The 16641-nt window shown below is 38.0% G+C and overlaps 1 pseudogene; it reads right to left on the bottom strand.

The window, feature by feature from the left end:
* Nucleotides 1-205: 205 nt before the first annotated feature.
* Nucleotides 206-2347, bottom strand: LOC131247066 (cytochrome P450 71AP13-like; annotated as a pseudogene).
* Nucleotides 2348-16641: the final 14294 nt, after the last annotated feature.

Here is a 16641-nt window from a genome sequence, read left to right as displayed (position 1 = left end):
AATTCAGACCATCCATTTGATAGTTGAGCAAAAGGTTACAGTAATCGTAAGATCATAAAATGTCCTAATGGTCACTTGCAAATCGATGATTGGAATAGAAGGCTCCTTTGTTCCATCCTAAACCATTTTATTCATATTCAAATTGATGGTCTGATGATAATATCCATGGCATATAAGAGAGACAATGGGAAGAAAGGAAAAAATATTACAAGCAACTTTTAAAATCATCGTAGTCGAAGCGTGGCTTGGCAACGACAATCAGATCACATATTCGATGCATTATGATTCTAAATATTTCAGTCATGTCCAAATCTTTTGCTTCGACACCATGCGGGAGCTCCCAGTCAAAGCAGTGCAGAAGCTGTGCCAAAGTAAGCTCAATGCTGGCCGCTTCAAATGTGATAGCAGGGCACCCTCTTCTCCCTGCTCCAAATGGTATGAGCTCAAAATCCCGCCCCTTAAAATCGATAGGGTTGCCAATGAATCTATCTAGGTCAAAGATCTCCGGATTGTCCCATGACTCTAGGTCCCTCCCTATTACCCAGACATTGATGAAGAAACATGTTTTGGTGGGAATTTGATACCTAGTTATTGTCACTTCTTCCATGGATTCTCTTGGGACTAGTACTAGAGCTGGTGGATACAACCAGAAGATCTCTTTGATTACATCTTTTAAGTAGGAAAGTTGTTGGAGATCATCCTCTGACACTGTTCTTCTCTCTCCCGCGACGCTTCTTACTTCATCTTGTGTTTTCTTCATCACTCTTGGATTCACAATGAGTTCCGTCATTCTCCAATCGGGAGTTATGAAGGTTGTATCAGTTCCCACAACAAACATGTCCTGTATTGCAGTGAAAATGACAAACTAAGCATAGTATATGGGAATGTTGTGATGTAAGCATGCCAAATTGGTACATGGGTGTGAGATCTTTGATGTTCATCGAGTGCACGCCCAACAATGGATGTGGCCCAGACATATATTTCTAGTGTACTAATTAACAAGGGGCCGGACTGGTCATGTATGTCGATTTCATACTTCAAAAGCCATAAAACTTGACTTTAGACGAGTCTTAGAATTATGGTTGAATCTGTCCCGTTAAAGAGTCTTATCACCTCTTAAGGCCTAACCTGATGAATGAATTAGTTTCACACATGCATGAAACTTTGGCAAACGTAAGGTGTTTGTGTTTGGTGCGAACTAACTGAATGGTTAAGTGGGAATTATCTTATTAAATGAGTGTTGAAGATAGATTAGATGATGAGGTACAAGCATTCGACTCCATGCGTGGAGGGAGTTCATCCACTCGATTTAGGATTCTCCCTGACTCAGGGAGTCTGACTCAACTAAATGGGTTTTTGATTTTACAGAACCCCAATTAACCAATTTAACAAGTAATAAGGAAGAAAGCAGATGTATACTAACCAATATGAAAACCTTTATATTATCCGTGGTGAGAGGAATTTCAAGGCTGTCATTCTTCTATATATCAAGTAACACATGGACGAGATCTTTGTTCACCTCTTTTGCTCTCTTTGGGTCATGGTGTTCTTAGATGACCTCATCAAAGAACCAATTGAAGCGTTGGAAGGTGTTTTTGAGCCTCTGTTTCATACCCTTTATTGAGTTAATCCATTCCATGGATGGAAAAAAATCCCCCACAGCAATACTTGATACTCCTCAAGCATCTTCTAAAACCCGTGTCAATTATAATCCCCTCCTTGGGAGAAATCCCTTCCAAAGGTAACACGGCAAAGAATGTCATTAGCAAAGAATCCTAACATCATTGTGAGGTTAAACGGGTCTGGATATGCTGAAGCAATCCGATGGATCAGACAAGCTGTCTCTTCTTCTCTGACAAAACCATAGGATTGCACCCGATGGGCACTCAATAGCTCAAGTATGTAGCTTTTTTGGACATGCCTCCAATACGAGCCATAGGGAGCAAAGACTATGTTGGTGCAATCATAGAAGAGATGCTTGGCTGAGAAGATCTAGGGCTTACTTGAAATTGCGATTGTGGGTCTTCATTACTTCCTTTGCCATTATTGCCGATGAGGCGATGACAGTTGGAATCTCATCCAGTTTTAGATAAATGATGGGGCCATATTTTTGTGATAGACTGCGGAGGGAGAGGTGAGGCATGTTGCCAAGCTAGTGAAGGTTTCCTATAAGTGGTAGCTTTGGTGGTCATGGTGGGAGGTTGTAATGTCTTTTTCTTCTCCGGTCATTGATTTTGTTTGAGCTTTTGCTCTCTTTTAAGAAATGGCTTAGCAACGGAACAAGAAAAATGGAAGCTAGGATAGCTTGAAGGGGTGTTGTTTCCGTTAACCAATGCATGAATGCCATCAAAGTTTCTTAAAGAGAGGGAGAGGTCTATTTATACCGATTCCAAATTAATTTCTTATCTGGATGAAGTGAAAGAATAATAAAAATGTGAAGTTTTGTATTTTCACTTATTCCCAATGGATTTCTTATCCTTAATGGAATGGATAAAGTGAAAGAATAGTAATAACGATGTTATAGTTTCATTCCGTTAATGGTAAACCCATTGAGTCTTTTATTTTTGATGGTTTTTAATGAGTAAGAGGCTCCTTATCACTATATTTCTTGTTTAATTTGAAGTTTCAATTTTTCTTGTTTAATTTGAATTTTCAGATAATTTTGTTTACCTATAATTTGATCAGTTTAGTTTACACATCCAATCTAATCGCATTAGATCTAGTGACTTTGATGGTACCACTTCACAACAAGATCTCAATAAGATATAAGTGGAAGATCTCTTCGATTGCATTCATGGTTGAACTTGATCCAAACCTGAAATGTCATGAGTAACCTAAAAAGGAAAAGTCTAACTTGCCACTATCTTGAAATACATGTCACGTATCTTACTCGTGTGGTAGAACAAACTACTCATTATAGTGGCCTCATGACTGACAATGGGTATCGACTGTGATATGGTTACAGTAAGTGATGGATTCGGTTAATGCACCATCACATCGTATTAAAGAAGTGCTTACAGCTGAAACCACTTAAGGAGCTATGAAGTAATAACAATGTCAAGTTGGCTAAGTTTCACGACGCACTACGCACATTTATGCGGATAGAGAGAGAACGATCACCAACACATATATTATGAGAGTAATTCCCATTCGTGTAATAGGAGCACGATGTGCGCATAAACAATGGCCAACCCTCGACAAACGACTATCACAAATGGTGTTTCCTAACAAGCCACAACTGTTTACATGCCCAAACGGTTATTTCCATATCAATAGATGTGAGAAATGGATACGAATATTTCTTTCTAGCTACTGCCTCAAAATTATATAAATAGGCGGAAAGATTAAAGAGCTTTAGACCCTTGCCAACCCAACATAATACAACTTTATAGTGCAACGTTGCTTTTTTATCTTAGTTTATCCTAGCTTACGAGTAGTGTAATCTAACCTGTCTACACTGCTACATTGGACCAAATTTAGCTTAGGAGTAGTGTAATCCAGTCCATGTATATTGGTATGTTGGAGTGACATAACTTACGAGTTGTGTAATAACCTTCATTACACCTAAGTAGCTGAAACAAACAAGACCTTTTTCTTTTCTTTTAGTAGTGTAATTCCATTTGTCTATGCCTAGAGCTGTACATTGAGCCAAGTCAAGCTAAGCTTTGCCCTGTTGGGGAACCGCGAAAGCACACAGAGATGAATTAAGTAAAGTACTACCAATTGCACAACCAAGTCTAAACACAAACAATCTGAATTTTAGTGAAAAAACCCTTTAGGGAAAAAACTATGGCACAAAGCGATGATAATGCACTATGAAAGTAGAAAATTATAGGAGATAGAGATTACCAATTCAAATAAGTCTCGAATCTTCCTTGTGAGCCAAGGTATGCCCTTAAAACCCCAGGAACAAATTAGAAAACCCTATAACACCTCTGATATATCCCAAATCCCAATTATACTCGATATATATAGACCCATATAGTATCCCAATCAGAATAGGAAACAAATCCCACACTTACAGAATTTTGCGCATGCACTTAATGGCACCTTCTATGGGATTTCGATGGCGTCAATGATCTATCGATGGCATCGAACACCTTCGATGACACAAGTAAAACACTAAAACGTTATAAAAATAAAACATGAATTTTTCAGATTTTTTCGATGGCATCGAACATCCGTTGATGACATCGACATCTGCTAGATGGCATTGAGTGGTCTGTCGATAGCATCGATAGACCCTATCATTTACATATTTAAGACATTAACAATAATCTCCATGTAACACCCTAAATTTCAAGGGTTAAGCAAAGATTTACTCCCAAGATTCAGAACATCACTTATGTCTTATGGATGATGATATTCAGATTTCTTTCATATTCATGAGTTAAGCATACATGGGATTATACTAGACAACACATCATACTCCGGATTTAATTAAGTTAAGTGCGGAATTCTAAACATGTATGTATAAGTATACAGATGTTTCACAAGGTTTCTTCCAGAGTATAAGTACGTAACCGGGTTCATTGTATATACATATATCATTTCAAAATAAACAAAATGTGGAATATAAATGTGTCCAACGAAGCCCATGTGTCCCAGTGATCCCTGCATAATGGTACATAGCCTAGATTGGCCCGTCTGAGAATTGGAAGTAGAATAATTCCTCCTCCTCATCCAAGAAGTCCTACTCTATTGCATAGACGTCATCTGTACCTGCATCTACCTTAGAGTCTAGTTGATGTTTTAAAACACCATCCCAGAGTGGGAGTGAGTGATCAACTCAGTGGTTCTATAAGGCAAAAGTTACACATGTTATCAAGTCAATCAAAGCAGTAATGATAAAGCAATCATAATAATCACTTCCTAACTCTCCTTTTAGTGCAGGAATGGGGTGCAAGTAATGATGCATGCCCTCACCCAACAAGGCTCCCTCACACGCGACTCTAACTGCCTATTTCACATATGACAACACTTCCTCAACTGTGCAACTCCAATGCCTTTTTGGCACATCCTAACTAATACAGTGTGATGCATGGTCGTGTTAGCGAAGTAATTAATTAAGCTCATTCATATAGTTAGTTTGGGAAGTTAGGGTACCTCCCTTTATAACATTGACCCAAATCGAACATTTGGCATCGGACATCATCAGTGGTCCTACTCCTATGTTATGGATCCATCTAGGTTTGTCACTTCTAGTTAAACACATATGATAGGTAAGTTATAAGAAGTTGTGCTTGCGGTCAATACGGGGAGGTTCGTCACCCCAGCGTCGGCCAACAGTACGAAGATGGTATCTCTTACCACCATGCCTAGCTCACGAGTCTTAGTTACTCATTGGTCACCATGGGGAGGCTCGTCACCCCAATGTAGGCCGATAGCACGAACACGATGCCCCATGCCACCATGCCCGACTCATGAGTCTTAGTGGATCGTGGTACCATGGTTAAAACGGATCTTTACATTGGTGAGGGGTACCTTAGATTCAAGCAGTCGCGTCCATATATGGTAAACACACAATAGGTCAATCAGTTTATTAGGCAAGCTCGATTGGTATGTGCACACGCTGACTTAATCAACATGGAGCACATAAGCACCCCTCGTGGACTAGCCACTGTCGACAATCGTTATGCGACTCGTATTCATCGAGTTTACCTAAGGTGGCAAGACTAATTTAGTCACCTAAATAAGGACTTTTACCGATTGCCTGGGCTACATTTGTAGCCTCAATCCGACTCAAATACGGCTAATAACCACATGTAATATTTATCCCAACATTCAACAAACAATCCATGTGGATTTATCATGTGGGCATTTCATCAAACACATAAACCATGTTAACTACAACTTGCATTTTATCCATTGATTACATAGAGGAAAATATACATACGCATAAAACAATGAAGAATCCTACCTTAATACTCGTAGTAATACAATTCATCAAAATTTCTCATTTAGACAATTTATCAAACACATAGACTACGTTAGTTACAACATATGTTTTATCAATTCTTTATACAGAGAGATCTACATGCATATGAAAATGATGAATCCTAGATTAGTAATCATGGAAAGCATGAATCATTTTCTATTGCTCATTTAAACATTTCAACAAACACATAGGTTACATCATTTATTTATCACAGTTCATAGGTTTATCTCATACAGAAATCAATGTATTTAAGACAATACAGTAGCAATCAAGGCAGGCATAAATCATTAGCTGACATGAAAGCATTAATAAATCATAACCTAAGCGTTTATAGTCCACACCTTTCGTTGGTACGCTCGACTTGGACTCGATCTAAATTCTACGTTTCTAAAAATGGAACGTCGAGCACCTAAATGATTAAACTAGTTATCTAGGTTGAGGAAAAACTATCTGGGAGTTCTACATCAATATTAGGGTTGGTATTTCTTACCTAAAATCGTAGCCAAAAGAGGTTTGGTAGCACAATGGCGTGGTGATTAGGCGCGTGGATTCGTGGGAGAAGATTTTTGCAGAAATCTCCTAAAGTTCTCCTTCTCTCTTTCCTCTTTTCTCCTCTCTCTCTCTCCCTCTAGGGTTTGTGAAATTCGGATATGGGAGAGAGGGGGTGAAATGAGGGCTATTTATAGCCTCAGATGTGTTCCAAATGGCCCCATGGTCACTTTATACATGGTTTATACCCTGTAGGTGGCTGTTTCTGACGAACAGGGCTCATTGGGAGGCCCACGAGTCATCTACGTCATAGGGTACACTTCCTGACAGTGGATCCATACTAGGACACAATTTTGGTGCAATTGGATAAGCCGATCGACCGTGGAGAGCCTGTCTCAGATCAACGGTCGTACGTGTCCAATCAGGGCCACAGTTATACAAATATGTGAAGGGAAATTTTCTTTCTTTATGTGTGAAGTTTGGTCACAAACCAACAGTCAGAAATCCTCAACTTTACGTAAGAACGAACAGCCCAAGTCACTTAAGTTTCAATTTATTTTCTAAGGATATTCGCATTTCTCATGCTCTTAACTCATGGACTCAAGCTGGGTATTTTTGGACACATCTAAGCTTGATTCCCGTGATGGTTGTCAAGCCCAGCAGGGCGGACATAGTCCCATAATTTTACGATCATCGGACCCTCGACGTGCGGTATAGGTCCGTTACAGAGTTTCAATGTACTCTCAAGAGCGACGGGCCTTTGGGATTTCTCCTAGGTCTTTAGGTGGCATTAAGCCAGCGATACTCTTGATTCAAGGCCTTCTCAAATGTGAAATGGTGGCCCAAGCTTAATCCACCAATTACTTAACTAAATTCCATTTAACTTATATAACTGGACGCAGTCCTTGGGTTGTTCCGCCTGAGGTTGTACTTGGGTCATTGTATGGATTTTTCTGGGACATTACACTCCATCATGTCTTCAATCTTTATTCTTCATAGCCTCATATCCTCATATATAATTTAGCCTTGTATCATAGCTCTATCATCGCTTCTTGTGCACACTTTGTCTTTCTTTTACGCATTTTTCAAGCCAAAAGAAGTTGCACAGAACTTGAACTTCTCTGTGAGAACCACTTTAGTGAGAATGTCACCCGGATTCACACTTATGTGAATTTTCTCTAGAGTCACACCTCCTTCTTTAAGTACCTGTCGGATAAAATGATGACGCGCATTGATATGTTTAATATGTGAGTGATTAACAAATTTTTTAGCGAAATTTTTAGTGCTTTCACTGTCACAATTAACTAACATGACCTCCTGCTGAAGCCCTAATTAATTTATCATCTCTCTCAACCAAATACCTTTCTTGAATGCTTCTGTCACTGCCATGTACTCAACTTTGGTCGTGAAAAGAGCCACCACAGACTGAAGCTTTAACATCCAACTGATCGCTCTTCCCGCTATCACAAATGAGTAATTGGAAGTCAACATTCTATTATCCACACCGCCCGCATAGTCTAAATCTACATAGCCTACTAACTTGGACTCTTAGTTCTCAAGAGATAAGACGTAGTTCTGTGTACCTCGAATGTATCAAAGTAGCCATTTCACCGCCTCCCAATGTTGCTTGTCGAGTTAAACATGTATCTGCTAAAAACACCCACTGCATGTGAAATATTCGGTCTAATATGAACCATACAACAAGCTGCCAACTACGCTCGAATAAGACATACGAGATATATCATGCTTTTTGTCATCGGTTTTAGGACACTATTCTGAAGATAACTTAAAATATGCCATGTAGGGAATGCTAACAGACTTTTCCTTATCTATCCCATACTCCATCAATACTTTCTCAAGGTATTTCACCTAATATAACCATAGCTTGCTCCTCTTCCTATGTCTGTGTATATTAATACTGACAACCCTCTTTGCGGCCCTTAGATCTTTCATCTCGAATGTCCCTGATAACTAAGTCTTTAGTAAGTCATTCTCAGATATGCTATGACTATCGATAAGCATCTCATCGACATATAAAAATAGGATAATGAATTTCTCATAACTCAGTGTCTTGTAATAGACACAATGATCATATTCACTCTTGATAAACCTCTGACTCACCATGACAAAATCAAACTTTTTATATCACTACCTAAGCAACTGTTTCAGGCCGTATAATGACCTCTTTAACCTTGTTCTCTACCCCTTGTATTTCATAACCTTCTAGTTGCTTCATGTAAATATGCTCTTTCAATTTCTTATATAGGAAGGCAGTCTTCATATACTTCTATTCCAACTCGAGATCGTATTGGGCAACCAATACCAACACAAATCTAATAGATACCTACTTAACCATAGGAGTAAAGATCTCAGTGAAGTTGACGCCTTCTCTCTGAGCGTATCTCCTCGCTACCAACCTTGCCTTGTACCCATCTCATTTCTTCTTGAAGATCCACTTGCATCTAATCACTTTTCGGCCAACTAAAAGCTCAACTAGCTAATACCTCTCATTCTTGTATAATGAGTCCATCTCATCATCCATCGCAGCTTTTCACTTTTTTGCATCAGTTTCATCAAGAGATTTCTAAATACAAGATAGATCCCCTCATCTATAATAAGGGCATATGCAACATGAGTCATCCCTGTATCTCGTCAGTAACTTACGATCTCGTGGCAGATTCCTACTCACGGGTGGTTACTCCACCTACTCCTGTACCTCTATCTACGTACCTGTATCCGCCTGTGTCTCATTTCAGTTTAATTGAATGTTCATAACTAACTTTTTCGGTTCCTTGTGCTCATCCTTACAAAATAAGGATCCTTCATTGAATTTGACGTCACCACTAAGGATGATTTTCCATGTGGCTCGGTCATATAGCTTGTACCCCTTCCAAGCACAACCATAGCTAACAAAGATATACTTTTTAGCCATTTGCTCTATCTTATCTCTTTCAACTGACAGGTGTATGAGAGTAAGCATCGCAACCAAATACATGCAATCCCAAGTAGTCTACCTATTGACCATTCCACACTTCCTCTAGAATTTTACATTCAATAGACGTAGAAGGGGACGATTCACGAAGTAACAACTCGTGTTAATGGACTTAGTCCATACTTCCTTACCCAACCTAGCATTACTGATCATGTATCAAGCCTTCTTTAAGAGAGTCTGATTCATCCGCCCAGCCACACCATTTTGTTTTAGTGTATGACACATTGTGTTGTGCCTCACAATCCCTTCATCTTTGCAGCACCTATTAAATTCCCCAGAAGTTAATTCCCCACCATTGTCTGCCCTCAACACTTTCACCTTTCACCCTAACTATTCTTCCACCATCGCCTTCCACTGCTTGAAGTCAGTGAAAACATCAGATTTATTTTTTATAAAATAAACCCACACTTTTCTGAAATAGTTATCACTGAAGGTGACAATCCATCAGAAACCACGGGCGTCGTCTCCTATACATCAGAATGCACATAATTAAGAACCCTATTACATACATGTTTTCTAGATTTAAAAGATAACTTTGACTTTTTACCATATATCGTATATACTAAAATCAATACTTTTAAAAGCTGGAGTAAAACAATGGTCAGAAAGTACCCCGCTCGCTCATGTGGCCCAAGAGTCCACGCCACGTACGTGTAGATGTGGAATCCACTAGAAATGCTACAACTTCATTCGATGAAGTGTTCCCGATCAACCTGTAAAGGTTCCCATTCCTCTGCACTTTCATGACTTTGAGTGCCCCCTTTGCAACTTTAATAACACAATCAAATACGGTGAAGTTACACCCAACTGCCTCGAGTTCTCCCAGAGATATCACACTCTTCCTCAAGTTAGGAATATGTCTCACTTCGGTTAAGATACACTGTATTCCATTAAACATCTTAGTTATACTGGAAGGTGCGGCTGGATCACCTCCTTTTCAGGGAGGCTATTGTTTGTTGGGTATTTTGGTTTGACACTGCTTCACACCCAAAAATAAGCGAGCTACATCTGAGATAAGCTTGGAGATGGAAGTCCTCTTTCGTTTCTCGATGGTGAAGTAAGACCAAGCTCATGAGCTTATTATCCTAGGCCAGAACAAGTCGATAGGATCCCCTTTATTACGTCCCCATGCCCCTCCCATGTGGCAACATGGGGGCGCAAAAAGGAAAGAGAGGGATAGGCTTTCTCTCTCTTTTGGCATAGTAGGCCTCCCCGTTGGAGGCCCGCAAAGGCTGTTAGCTCAGTGGTAGAGCAAGCCCCTGATAATTATGTCGTTGTCCCTGAGCTGTGAGGGCTCTCAGCCACATGCACACCGATCCAACACCTACCACTTTAAAGGCATTATCATTACCCATAAACACTTGGTCATCATTGCACTCACTATAATTGGTGAAGTAACTCCAATGAGGGGTCATGTGGTAAGAAGCCCCCATATCTAAAATTCATTCTTCGTCGAAGTACCCAAATCTTGATGCGATCAGCACGTCATTACCGTTCATCTCCTCACTGGATTCCACTGTGTTGGCCTCCTTGGAAGAACCCTTTAAATTCTCTTTTCTTACCTTAGGATTCTGACAATCCTTTGTCATTACCTCTTCCTTGATTTTCATGTCATGGAAACTAAAAATTGGTCTAGGTTTCTAAAGGAAAGTCTAAATTCTATTTTGATTACATGTTGATTGTTTTGGAAATCTGGGGTAAATTCAAAATTTTGTTCGGTTCATAGCATAGGGGATCACTATGATTAGATAACATCTTGGAGTAGGTGATTGTGATTCCCAGGACTAATACTTGCATTTGATTTAAGTATTTATTGGAAATCACATGTGAATTAATTGTACTGCAAATCAGTTTGACTATAAAATAAGATTATCCATCATATGGATCTCACCCTTAACACCCATCCTTCTTTAAAAAATCCATTTTAGTAGATGATCTTCATTGGCTAGGTAAGTCAATACTTGGGTCCTTACTCATGGGTAAGTGGTAAGTCATAAGTGTTTCAACATGAGGTCAAGGGTTCAAGTACCCATTGTGGTGTGAGTGCGCATGTGTGTGGGGGTGTGAGTGCATGTGTAAAAAAAGAAAAGGAAAGGTAAGTCGACAATCCATATTGCTTTACTGCTAATGGTCTCATTGATTTAAACCATCCAACATTATATGTCCCGGCCTTGATCAATCACCATGGTAAAAATCACTATTTTGGAAGATCTTAATGGTCCATTCAATGGTTAGAGTTGTTTACACCCATTTTCAGTGCCCTGACAGGGAACAATGAAAGGACACCATGTGTCGACACTATGGGGTTAACATTGGCGTGAATCTTACTCACACCTGGGAGTATCTTTGCTCGATCTTCCTTAGGTGTTACATATTCCTCTATTGATGCGGAGGCAAAGACCCTTACGTGTGCCTTTAAAAGATTAAATCCACCGATGCCACAAGGCAACGATTAACATGCTAATTAATGCAGAAGTGTACCCAGCACGTCCCTAAAAGGCCCGTCAAGAGAATGTATCTTATCACATATCTAGTTATGATACACTTGGTGAGGCAGTCTCTTATAGTCATTCCAAAATGGGAGATTAATCTTCTCAGAGATATTCGGAGAGTCTGCAATGTTTAAGAAGGTTCCGAATATCCAAAGGTCAGACCCTTATCCTAGCAAATCCGGTTATGGTTGAGACTCAAATCAGGAGAGAATGAACAGCAACCAGATAGGGTCCTAAGCTATGCATTGATTGGAATAAAAAGAATAGGAGAGCTTGAGGATCTGATCCTATGGGCGTTCTTTGATTGGGATTAAGAATTTAGGTAATTGGGATCTTGTGGATCCTATCCATCTATCACTTCCAACACTCCAAACCATCAAGGAACTAGTGTTAACAAGAGGTGGTTTAATTAGGTCACACAGATGCATGACCATTATCGATTTTAGGTCTGGGATCAACCCTTGAGGTTTCGCGGATTGATCCTAAATCCGATTAGCAGGCCACGAAGATCTCCCATAAAGGGATCAACCATGAGAAGAAGATCCAATAAGTCAACAGTTCCAGATTTATTTGGAGTCCTTCCTATTCAGAATGAACACCATAAATGTGAAGGGTCTAAGAGCAGCAAGGAAACTCAATGAGGGTTTTGTTAAAATGACAAACTATAAAAGGAGCACATGAAGAAGATCTCGGGGCCTTACGACAAACACATCTATCTACCTTCTGATTTACCTTTCATTTATCATCTTTTATCTTAGCTTAGCCTAGATTTAGCATAGATGGTTACTGCCTAGCGTCTAATGCTACAATACCATAGAATTGGATTAAATGTTCACAATATTAAGTTATTGGATCCTAATCAACTAAGTTCTTAGGCAATCACACCTAACCAGTCACATCTTGCTGACCATTCTCCTTAATCGTCTGTTCCGAGGGACGAATAAGGTATTTATCTCTTGATTGTTTATTTTTCTATGTTATTTCTAATACTTTGTCGATTGTAATGGGCCACTTATTCAATTAATGGAATTGATATTATTCAGCCATTTTTATTTATTTATTCATCATCATTCTTTTAAGAAGTATATTGAGGAAGTAATGGTGAAAGAACAAGTCCTTAAGTCCATAAACATAAGGAAATTCCTTACGTTCATTAACATAAGGAAAAAAGAATCCATTCGGAAGGCCTAACCCCTATCCTTTGACAAATTGCCTAATCGTTGTTCACTAGTAGTTAATAGGATATTTGGATCCCACTTACAATATCTAATCAATTTAACTCAACACGGGGGGCACCGACGATTTGATCAAACATTAAGTCAACTCTGACATGCCCGCGCATCATAAACATACATGAAATCTAAATACAAGCCCTCAATCACACATGTGTCCTTATTTGATTGAATTGTAAGCAACAAGTGCAATGGATGGCATGTTCATAATAAAATTGGTTTGATCATTGATCTAGAATATTCATTATGTCTGTCCCACCATTGGTTTCCCATCATATGAAAGGACTTTTGTCAAATGCTCCTAACTGTCCATTTAATAGCTAAGGAAATGAATGTTATATATTGATCATCTTGGAAACAGTTTGATTATTGGTTTAGACCATTCATCATTTGTGACCACTCTTAGTCACTATTATAATAAAATACTTTTCAAATGTTCAATGTTAGGAAAATGGATGGTCCATATTAATCATCATGCAAGAACCATAATTGATTCTAGACCATCCACTTGTTGATCTTGCCCTTGATCATCCATCATCATCATCATTATCATCTAAGACTTATCTTAATTAATTGGTGTCGGCTACATGAATCCTTTCCCCCCATTACACTCCATTTGGTCACCAAGTATTTTCTTACAATATGATGCTCACCCTTGATTGTACATTCATTTAAAATAATCACTTTTGTTGGATGAACCATGTAAATGGACAATCCTTATTAATCATACTACAAATGATCTGATATTGATCTAGACCATCTGTAAGACCTGTATCCCTGTAAGACCGTCCTTACTCTTCATTTTTGGTGCCCGCACACCCTAAACAGATAAGATCGATGAGCTTTAATTGTGACATTATTTTAGTACCGCAATGACCCGAGACTTGTACCCTAATGATCATGCGGGCACTGTGATTTAAATGTTGTGTGGCATGAGCTATTGTGATACCCAGTGTGAGAGATGCCTACGTTTGTGTAAATTGAGGCGGGCATGCATTTTAGTGCACATACATGTGACGAGTGGGACCCACTTGTAAGAGAATCTAAAAAATGTGACATTTTCTAAAATGTTAACTACTCTCACACCCTCACCCATAACCTCACAACTATTCAATGCCTAATGACCAAGAAGCCTGAACCAAAGTACCTTACACCCCCTACCCATATCCAAAATCCCTTTACTCACCTCTCTCTGTTGAGTGTGAAATATTGTATATTTTCCCCGTATTATACATTGGTTTTATAAGCATAGATGATCTTAATTAATCTAATTACGTATATTTTCTTATGCGAGGTGATTTGGTAAGCTAAGATGAAAGAACGATTGAAAAGAAGATTTAATGCTCAAAGAATGACCAAGTGACGATTTGGAGATTTGAAAGTGATTAATGAAGTATTCAAGTGCCAAAGATTCTAAAAAACCAAGTGCAAAAGAGAGAGAAAAGATTGACTAAATCACAAGCTACATTAACAGAAATAACAGACTGTTCAGTCCCACCTGAGGTTGGTTCGGTCCAACCAAATGTGCACAAAATAGTCTAGCGACAAACTATGATTTTCGGAGATACTTTAGGTGAACTATAGGTCCAATTGAAGCCATATTCGGTGCCATTGAAGTAAGGTTGGTGCGACCTGAGAGAGACAGAGACTTCATATGAATTTTGAAGAAATTCAACTACAACCGAAAGATTAATTTAGTGCAATCGAAGCGTACAGTTGGTCCGACCAACGCGTAATAGAAGTGCATGAATTTGAAGTCAATTTCATGTCAGTGTGGATTTTTCTTATATAAAGGGGTAATTTTAGCTTTCTTATATATAAATTAGGGTAGAAGGGATAGAGCAAGGAGTTATGAAGCTTCTCCATGGTCCTCATTCTTCTCCAGTCCTTGGGTTCTTCTTCAGTTTTTATGTTTTTCTTTTGTATTTTAGTTCAATCATGTCTTTAGTTGGTTAATCTCTTAACTAGGGCTAGGAGGTGAAGTTTGTAGTTATTTTTAATATCTTAGTTTACTTTTATTCAAGTAATTGGTATTAATTGTTGAACAATTCATTAATATTTGGTTTGAATGAAGATATAATTTTAGCTTACTTTGATCCATTGTCGACTTCGGGCACATTGGATGCTTATGAGAGATAAGAGTAATTGCTTATTTATTTTGCAAGGCATTGATATATAAAATCTATTAATCTATCATAAACTATGGACACGATAAATGGTTTGAATTCCCTACGATCAAAACTTTTATGCTTAATTGTAGAACCAATTTAATTGAAGTTCAAATCTATTTTGATTTATAAATGATCATTTAACATCTCTATTATCCGGCTGGATAGGATAGTACTTCGATTCCAGTTGAGTTATATAATTGAATTGAGTGAATTAAACATTAAGGATGGCTATAAGTGGCTATAAGTGGATCATTGGTTCTTTAGTATTTTATCTCTATTAATTTTCTTTTCAATTACATTATTATTTCTTAAAATTAAATTCTATAAGTAGATTTAGTTTTAGTTCTAGTTTTAAAGTGTTCCAAAAATTGCACAATCATAAGTCCTATAGGTACAACCATGGTCTCACTAACTTATTGCTACATTGCAGTCCCGCACTTGGGGTTTGTTCAATCAACTTTTTAGTGTTGTTGCCGGGGACTTTGGCTATTTCTTTCAAAAATACCTTAGAATTAGAATTAGTGTAAGATTAGTATTAGTTTTTTATGCGTTTCTAGATTTGGATTTTCTAAATTTCTCAATGCTAACCTTATTTTTTTGTTTATTTTGTTTTACAAAATCTAATTTAGAATTGTCAATTGGGTAATATCCTTCCAACCCTCTTGCTTTAGTATTTCCGATTTCTTATTTTTTTGTAATTTTTATTCTTACTAGAAGTTGGACTCTGGGAACAATAGATGCTTTGAATTCTTTACGATTGAGATATGAGTACTTCATGAAAGAATTATTCAATTGAAATCATAACTTTTTAGATGTTTGTGATTAATTTAACTATTTGATCTTCTGATTAGAATGAATTGGAATTTAGTTCTAATTGAGTTATAGAAGATGAATATATAAACTATACATTGTGATTGCTAGAAGTGAATCCTTAGATCCTTAATGCAGTTTTAGTATTGTTTTTACCCTTACATTTTCATTGGATTTCTTTAAACCTTAGATCTTAAATTTATACTAGTGCTAGTTGTGTTCCCACATTCCTTGTGGATCGACGTCGATTTCATCGAGAATTTATTACTTCGTAGTCCAATACTTTGGATTGCCTAACAAGTTTTTAGCGTCGTTGCTGGGGAGTGGCACGAGCACAATAGGTTTTAGGTTTAGGTTTTTTTTTTTTTTCTAGGTTTAATTCCTGTTTTTACATTAGGGTTCCATTTTTCTAAAGTTTATAACATATGGTTTTGTTTATTTTATGGTTTTCAATTTCAAAATTCGTTTATAGAATTTTTTAAAATTTCCTAACATTACTAACATCAAGTTGTTTATG

Source organism: Magnolia sinica, chromosome 5 (genome assembly GCF_029962835.1).
Source record: "Magnolia sinica isolate HGM2019 chromosome 5, MsV1, whole genome shotgun sequence".
Lineage (NCBI taxonomy): Eukaryota > Viridiplantae > Streptophyta > Magnoliopsida > Magnoliales > Magnoliaceae > Magnolia > Magnolia sinica.
Note: the sequence above shows the minus strand (reverse complement) of the source record. Positions and strands in the feature narration are given on the sequence as shown.